The following is an 8,780-nucleotide window of genomic DNA, read 5'->3' as shown; positions in this document are numbered from 1 at the left end:
TTTCATCCAAAACTTGCCTTATTCACTAAGAAAATACATGAAACTACCTTAAAACAGTAAAGAAAAGGTCAGTGAAACTGGCCTAGATGCCCTGGCATCAGCTTCTACAGGCATTTTCTTCAAGTGAAGTGATCCAGTTGCAGAGCTGTCCAATGATATTTTGGACATCTCAGACAGACCATCATAGAAAATTCCTAAGATAGACCATTTTGAGAGCATGTCAGGAGGACACCTCCTGATCAGTTGCTTATATCTTTCTCAAGCTTCATAGAGGGATTCACCTTCTCTTTATCTGAAGATTTGAACTTCCACTCTGATTTTGCTCATCCTTTGAGGAGGAAAGAATTTAGCCAAGAAAGCATTGACTAGCTTTTCCAAAGAGTTTAGGCTCTCTTTAGGTTGAGAATCCAACCATATCTTAGCTTTGTCTCTTATAGCAAAAGGAAAGAGCATAAGCCTGTAGACCTCAGGATTCACTCCATTGGTCTTAACAGTATCACAAATTTGCAAGAATTTTGATAGGAATTGGTGTGGATCTTCTAGTGGAAGTCCATGGAACTTGCAATTCTGTTGCAGAAGAGAGACTAACTGAGGCTTAAGCTCAAAATTGTTAGCTCCAATGGTAGGTATAGAGATACTTCTACCATCAAAATTAGAGGTAGGCATGGTGAAGTCACCAAGAACCTTTCTTGCCTCTCCTTCATGTTCGGCCATGTCTTCAGCTTCTTGTTCAAAATTTTCTGAGAGGTTTCTTCTGGAGTGTTGTGCTTTAGCTTATTGTAAGCTCCTCCTCGACGTCCTCTCAGATTTAGGATCAAGATTAAAGAGAGGTTCTTTATCCCTGTTCCTGGTCATAAATAAGAAAAGAAGAAACCAAGGACAGAGGACTCCCTGTAAGATATGAAGAAAGAAGAGGAAGAAGAATGAAGATAGAAGAAGGAGAAGAAGAATTTGAATAAATAGAAGTAGAGAGGAGAAGAATTAGAAGTAGAAAAGATAAACAAGAATTAAAATATTTTTATTTTTGTTCTATATATTTATGTAATTCGAAAATAAAGGTTAATGAATTAAAAGGAATTGAAAATTTAATTATGAATTTCGAAAAAGAAGAGAGAGAGAAATAGAGGAAGGATTTTCAAAAATTAAGAGAGAGTAAACAAGTAACTAATTAAGATAAGATAGAAGATTAGAAAATATTTGAATTTAAAATTTTAATTTTGAAAATTAAATTTTGAATTTTAAATTTTGAAATTTGAATTTTGAAATTTGAATTTTAGAATTTAAATTTTGAAAATTTGAATTTGAAACAAGATAAAATAAAGATTTGAAAATGATTTGAATTTTGAAAAGGTTTAACTTTTAAAATTTGAAATTTGAAATTTAAATTTTGAAATTTGAATTTAAATTTTAAAATTTGAATTTGAAATAAGATAAGATAAGATTTTTGAATTTTGAAGAAAGATAAAAAGATAAGATAATATTTTGAAAAAGATATGATTTTTGAAAAGATTTGATTTTAAAAAGATTTGAATTTTAAAATTTAAACCTAAGATAAGATAAGATAATAATTTAAAATTAAAATCTGATTTTTTATTGTAATTTTCAAAAATTTAATTAAAATAAAGATAGAAAAGATATTTTTTGATTTTTGAATTTAATAAAGAAAGAGAAAAATAACAAAAAGACACCAAACTTAAAATTTTTAGATCTAAAACACCTACTATGCGAAAATTGGAAGGAAAAACACAAAGAGACACTAAATTTAAAAATTTTAAGATCAAAACAAGAAGAAAAATAAGAACACTTTAAAGATCAAGAAGAACACCAAGAATAAAACTCAAAGAATTCAAAGAACACAAGAACATGGAAAAGACACCAAACTTAAAATTTTTGAAAACCAAAGACAAATTTTTTTAGAATTTTAAAGAAAAGACACAAGAAGATACCAAATTTAAAGATTAACACAGGACTCAAACAAAAGAAACTATTTTTGAAATTTTTTTGACAGAAAGATTCAAAGAATTCGAAAATTTCAACCAAGAACATAAACAAAAGACTCAAACAAAAAAACAAAGATTAAACAAAGAAAAGAAAAAGTTTTTGAAAAGTTTTTTTGAAAATATTTTTGATTTTTCAAAAAAAAAGAAAAAGAGAATAAAATAAAATAAAAGACTCTAAGAAAATTAAAGACAATACCTAATCTAAGGAACAAGATAATCTGTCAGTTGTCGAAACTCGAACAATCCCCAGCAACGGTGCCAAAAACTTGGTGCACGAATCCCCACACTTCGTACAACTGAACCAGCAAGTGCACTGGGTCCTCCATGTAATACATGAGCGAGTCAGGGTCGATCCCATGAGGATTGTGGTTTGAAGCAAGCTATGGTTATCTTGCAGATCTTAGTCAGGTGAGTAGGAGATGTTGGTATGTTGTTTAATTGCATAAAAGGAATAATGAGATCTGAGCTAGGTTGACCTGTTTATGATGTTAAAAAGATGGTTAAGGCTTGGAGATTCTTTGTCCTTTTGGATTAACTCTGGTATTATCGTCTTCTTCAATTATGAATGATTTCTTTGGAAAGCAGGTTGTATGTGATTGTCGCCGGTTGAGAGGTCACCAATGCTCCTCCAGAACTGAACCCTAGGGTTAGTGTGGATCCATTCTTATTGAGGGTGAAGCTCCTGTAGTCCATTCTTCTTAATGATCCTACTCAAAATGTCACAGACAAGGTCGAAAATCTTCCGGATCAGAGAATGCTGTGCCTTTGGGTTCTAGCCTCTACCACAGAGACCCTAATCTCCCCATACCTCGGCTGAGTTGGTGTCTCGAGAAGTCTGATGAGCGGATAATTTGTATACTTTTTGGCATTGTTTTTAGTATGTTTTTGATATGATATAGTTAGTTTTTGGTATATTTTTATTAGTTTTTAGTTAAAATTCACTTTTCTGGACTTTACTATGAGTTTGTGTGTTTTTCTGTGATTTCAGGTATTTTCTGGCTGAAATTGAGGGACCTGAGCAAAAATCTGATTCTGAGACCAAAAAGGACTGCAGATGCTGTTGGATTCTGACCTCCCTGCACTCGAAGTGGATTTTCTGGAGCTACAGAAGCCCAATTGGCGCGCTCTCAACGGCTTTGGAAAGTAGACATCCTGGGCTTTCCAGCAATATATGATAGTCCATACTTTGCCCAAGATTTGATGGCCCAAACCGGCGTTCAAAGTCACCTCAGGAAATCCCAGCGTTAAACGCTGGAACTGGCACCCAAATGGGAGTTAAACGCCCAAACTGGCACTAAAGCTGGCGTTTAACTCCAAGAGGAGTCTCTGCACGAAATTTGCTTCATTGCTCAGCCCAAGCACACACCAAGTGGGCCCGGAAGTGGATTTTTATGTCATTTACTCATTTCTGTACACCTTAGGTTACTAGTTTTCTATAAGTAGGACCTTTGACTATTGTATTAGGGGTCTTTGGATCTTTATATCTTTTGATCACTTTAGATCTTAGATCACTGGGAGGCTGGCCATTCGGCCATGCCTAGACCTTATGCTTATGTATTTTCAACGGTGGAGCTTCTACACACCATAGATTAAGGTGTGGAACTCTGCTGTACCTCGAGTATTAATGCAATTACTATTGTTCTTCCATTCAATTCCGCTTGTTCTTGTTCCAAGATATCACTTGTTCTTCAACTTGATGAAGGTGATGATTGACGCCCATCACCATTCTCACCCATGAACAAGGTGACTGACAACCATTCTTGTTCTACAAGCATTCGAGGCTCTAGTGAATATCTCTTGGATTCTTTAATCGGAATCTTCGTGGTATAGGCAGGACCTGATGGCGGCATTCAAGAGAATCCGGAAGGTCTAAACCTTGTCTGTGGTATTCTGAGTAGGATTCAATGACTGAATGACTGTGACGTGCTTCAAACCTGTAACCTACCGGGCGTTAGTGACAGACGCAAAAGAATCACTGGATTCTATTCCGGTAGGGGAGGGAACCACACCGGTGATTGGCAACACTGTGACAGAGTGTGTGCATTAGCTTTCACTGCGAGGATGGGAGGTAGCTGCTGACAACAGTGAAACCCTACACGAGCTTGCCATGGAAAGGAGTAAGAAGAATTGGATGAAGGCAGTAGGAAAGCAGAGAGACGGAAGGGAAGGCATCTTCATACGCTTATCTGAAGTTCCTACCAATGAATTACATAAGTATCTCTATCTTTACCTTTATGTTATTTTCGTTTATCACCATCATTACCATTTGAGTTTGCCTGACTAAGATTTACAAGATGACCATAGCTTGCTTCAATACTAACAATCTCCGTGGGATCGACCCTTACTCGCGTAAGGTTTATTACTTGGACGACCCAGTGCACTTGCTGGTTAGTTGTGCGAAGTTGTGTAATGCCATGGTATTGAGCCACCAAGTTCTTGGAGCCATTACCGGGGATTATGAGAGTTGTGAAAAAGTATAGTTCACAATTTCGCGCACCAAGTTTTTGGCGCCGTTGCCGGGGATTGTTCAAGTTTTGAGCAAGCTTTTGGTAACATCAGTGCCAAGATCCGGCAACAACATCAAGTTTTTGGTGTTATTGCCCGGGATTGTTTAGGCTGGACAACTGACGGTTCATCTTGTTGCTTAGATTAGGTATTTTTTTTCAGAGCTCTTAAGAATGAATTCTAGTGTTTCAAGGTGATGTTCTTATCATCACCAAAGCTGATTGATCTTCATCAATTTAGCTCTTGAATGCAATGTCCTGCTGAAGCTTGGCCGGCCATGTCTAATTTCTTTAGACTAAAGCTTTAGACTAACATTGCATGATTCCTGGAATTCTCATTAAGAATTTTGATACCTTTATTTTCTTTTTCTACATAATTTTCGAAAAATCCAAAAAAAAAAATTATAAAATCATAAAATCCAAAAATATTTCTTTTTTTGAGTCTAGAGTCTCATCTTAAGTTTAGTGTCAATTGCATGTTTCTGTTCTTATTGCATTCATGCATGTGTCCTCATTGATCTTCAAGTTGTTCTTGATGATTTCCTTGTTCTGATCTTTGAATTCTATTGACTTGAGTGTTTTGTGTGTCTCATATGCATTTTCGTTTTGTTAGTGTCAGTAGTATACAAACTGCTAAGTTTGGTGTCTTGCATGCATTGTCATTTGATTCTTGTTGCATTTTGGTTTGTCCTTATTATTAAAAATCCAAAAATATTTTTAATTTGTGTCTTTTCAAGTCAATAATATAGAGAATTGAAGATTCAGAACATACAGCAGAGGAATTGCACAGAAAAAGCTGGGCGTTCAAAACGCCCAGTGAAGAAGGACAGACTGGCGTTTAAACGCCAGCCAGGGTACCTGGTTGGGCGTTTAACGCCCAAAAGGGTAGCATTTTGGGCGTTAAACGCCAGAATGTATACCATTCTGGGCGTTTAACGCCAGGATGGCTAGGGGAGGAAGATTTTGTTTTCAAATCAAATTTTTTTCTAAGTTTTCAAAATCTTTTCAAAATCAAATCTTTTTCAAATCAATTTTCAATCAAATCTTTTTCAAAATTAACTCCTTTCCTTTTTCAAAAATACTTATTAACAATTAATGATTTGATTGAACATTTTTTGCCTTTTCTGTTGAGGAAGGTTTTATGTTTGATTCATATCTTTTCTTGTTAGGCAAGTCATTAATTTTTAAAATCATATCTTTTCAAATTGTTTTCAAATCATATCTTTTAAAATTGTTTTCAAATCATATCTTCTCAATCACATCTTTTTAAAACCAATCATATCTTCTTAACCACATCTTTTTCAAAATAGTTTTCAATCAAATGTTTCTGATTTCTAATTTCAAAATCTTTTTCAAAAATCACTTGATTTCTTTTCCATTTTCATTTTCGAAAATTAAGTGATGTTTTTCAAAAATGTTTTCAAATTTCCCACTTAATTTTCGAAAATCACTTCCCTCCTTCTCACATCCTTCAATTTATGGACTAACACTATCCCTTAAGGCAAAATTCGAACTCTATCTTCTTTGTTAAGTTCGAATTTTCCACTTCTGTCTTCTACTCTTCTTTTCCTCTGACACCTAAAGGAATCTCTATACTGTGACATAGAGGATTCCACATTTTCTTGTTCTCCTCTCTATCTTATGAGCAGGAGCAAGGACAAAGGCATTCTTGTTGAGGCTGATCCTGAACCTGAAAGGACCTTGAAGAGAAAGCTAAGAGAAGCCAAAGCACAACTCTCTTTAGAGCACCTGACCGAATTCTTCAAGGAAGAAGAACACATGGCAGCCGAAAACAACAACAATACCAACAATGCAAGGAAGGTGCTGGGTGACTTTACTGCACCTACTCCCGACCTCTATGGGAGAAGCATCTCTATCCCTGCCATTGGAGCAAACAACTTTGAGCTTAAGCCTCAATTAGTTTCTCTAATGCAACAGAATTGCAAGTTCCGTGGACTTCCAATGGAAGATCCTCATCAGTTTTTAGCTGAGTTCTTGCAAATCTGTGACACAGTCAAGACTAATGGGGTTGACCCTGAGGTCTACAGACTGATGCTATTCCCTTTTGCTGTAAGAGACAGAGCTAGAACATGGTTGGATTCTCAACCTAAAGAAAGCCTGGACTCTTGGGAAAAGCTAGTCAATGCCTTCTTGGCAAAGTTCTTTCCACCTCAAAAATTGAGTAAGCTTAGAGTGGAAGTCCAAACCTTCAGACAGAAGGAAGGAGAATCCCTCTATGAAGCTTGGGAAAGATACAAACAATTGATCAGAAAGTGTCCCACTGATATGCTTTCTGAATGGAGCATCATAGGTATTTTCTATGATGGTCTCTCTGAACTGTCCAAGATGTCTTTGGATAGCTCTTCTGGAGGATCTCTTCATCTGAAGAAGACGCCTACTGAAGCTCAAGAACTGATTGAAATGGTTGCAAATAACCAATTCATGTACACTTCTGAAAGGAATCCTGTGAACAATGGGACTAGTCAGAAGAAAGGAGTTCTTGAGATTGATACTCTGAATGCCATATTGGCTCAGAACAAAATATTGACTCAACAAGTCAATATGATTTCTCAAAGTCTGTCTGGGATGCAAAATGCACCAAGCAGTACTAAGGAAGCTTCATCTGAGGAAGAAGCTTATGATCCTGAGAACCCTTCAATAGAAGAGGTGAATTACATGGGAGAACCCTATGGAAACGCCTACAATCCTTCATGGAGGAATCATCCAAATCTTTCATGGAAGGATCAACAGAGACCCCAACAAGGTTTCAATAACAATAATGGTGGAAGAAACAGGTTTAGCAATAGCAAGCCTTTTCCATCATCTTCTCAGCAACAGACAGAGAGTTCCAAGCAGAATAATTCTGACTTGGCAACCATGGTCTCTGATCTAATCAAAACCACTCAAAGTTTTATGACTGAAACTAGATCTTCCATTAGGAATCTGGAAGGACAAGTGGGTCAGCTGAGCAAGAAAATTACTGAACTCCCTCCAAGTACTCTTCCAAGCAACACAGAAGAAAATCCAAAAGGAGAGTGCAAGGCCATCAATATGGCCGAATTCTGGGAGGAAGAAGAGGCAGTGAACGCCACTGAGGAAGGCCTCACTGGGCGTCCACTGACCTCCAATGAGTTCCCCAATGAGGAACCTTGGGAATCTGAGGCTCAAGATGAGACCATAGAGATTCCATTGGACTTACTTCTGCCATTCATGAGCTCTGATGAGTATTCTTCTTCTGAAGAGGATGAGTATGTCACTGAAGAGCAAGTTGCTAAATACCTTGGAGCAATCATGAAGCTAAATGACAAGTTATTTGGAAATGAGACTTGGGAGGATGAACCCCCTTTGCTCACCAAAGAACTGGATAACTTGTCTAGGCAGCAATTGCCTCAAAAGAGGCAGGACCCTGGGAAGTTTTCTATACCTTGTACCATAGGCACCATGACCTTCAAAAAGGCCTTGTGTGACTTAGGGTCAAGTGTAAACCTCATGCCCTTCTCTGTAATGGAGAAATTAGGGATCTATGAGGTACAAGCTGCAAAAATCTCACTAGAGATGGCAGACAACTCAAGAAAACAAGCCTATGGACTTGTAGAGGATGTTCTTGCTAAAGTTGAAGACCATTACATCCCTACTGATTTCATAGTCCTAGAGACTGGGAAATGCATGGATGAATCCATCATCCTTGGCAGACCCTTCCTAGCCACAGCAAAGGCTGTGATTGATGTTGATAGAGGAGAGTTGATCATTCAAGTGAATGAAGAATCCTTGGTGTTTAAGGCCCAAGGATATCCCTCTGTCATCATGGAGAGGAAGCATGAAAAGCTTCTCTCAAAACAGAGCCAAACAGAGCCCCCACAGTCAAACTCTAAGTTGGTGTTGGGAGGCCACAACCAAACTCTAAGTTTGGTGTTGAACCCCCACATTCAAACTCTAAGTTTGGTGTTGGGAGGTTCCAACACGGTTCTGAGCATTTCTGAGGCTCCATGAGAGTCCTCTGTCAAGCTAATGACAATAAAGAAGCGCTTGTTGGGAGGCAACCCAATGTTTTATAATTAATTATTTTCTTTTGTTATTTTATCTTTTTTGTAGGTTGATGATCATAAGAAGTCACAAAAACAATGAAAAAAGCAAAAACAGAATGAAAAACAGGAAGAAAAACAGCACACCCTAGAGGAAGATGCTGCTGGCGTTCAAACGCCAGTAAGCCTAGCAGTTGGGCGTTTAACGCCCAGTCTGGCACCATTCTGGGCGTTTAACGCCAGAAAGGGGCACC

The 8,780-nt window shown here is 37.3% G+C and overlaps 1 non-coding gene across 1 annotated transcript; it reads right to left on the bottom strand.

Moving 5' to 3' along the window:
* Nucleotides 1–6,688: 6,688 nt before the first annotated feature.
* On the bottom strand, nt 6,689–6,796 carry LOC112793469 (small nucleolar RNA R71). The gene has a single exon (XR_003198158.1). It is a non-coding gene; the product is annotated as a small nucleolar RNA R71 (small nucleolar RNA).
* Nucleotides 6,797–8,780: the final 1,984 nt, after the last annotated feature.

This window comes from Arachis hypogaea, chromosome 3, assembly GCF_003086295.3.
Source record: "Arachis hypogaea cultivar Tifrunner chromosome 3, arahy.Tifrunner.gnm2.J5K5, whole genome shotgun sequence".
NCBI classification, from domain to species: domain Eukaryota; kingdom Viridiplantae; phylum Streptophyta; class Magnoliopsida; order Fabales; family Fabaceae; genus Arachis; species Arachis hypogaea.
This window is presented reverse-complemented; position numbering and strand designations above follow the sequence as displayed.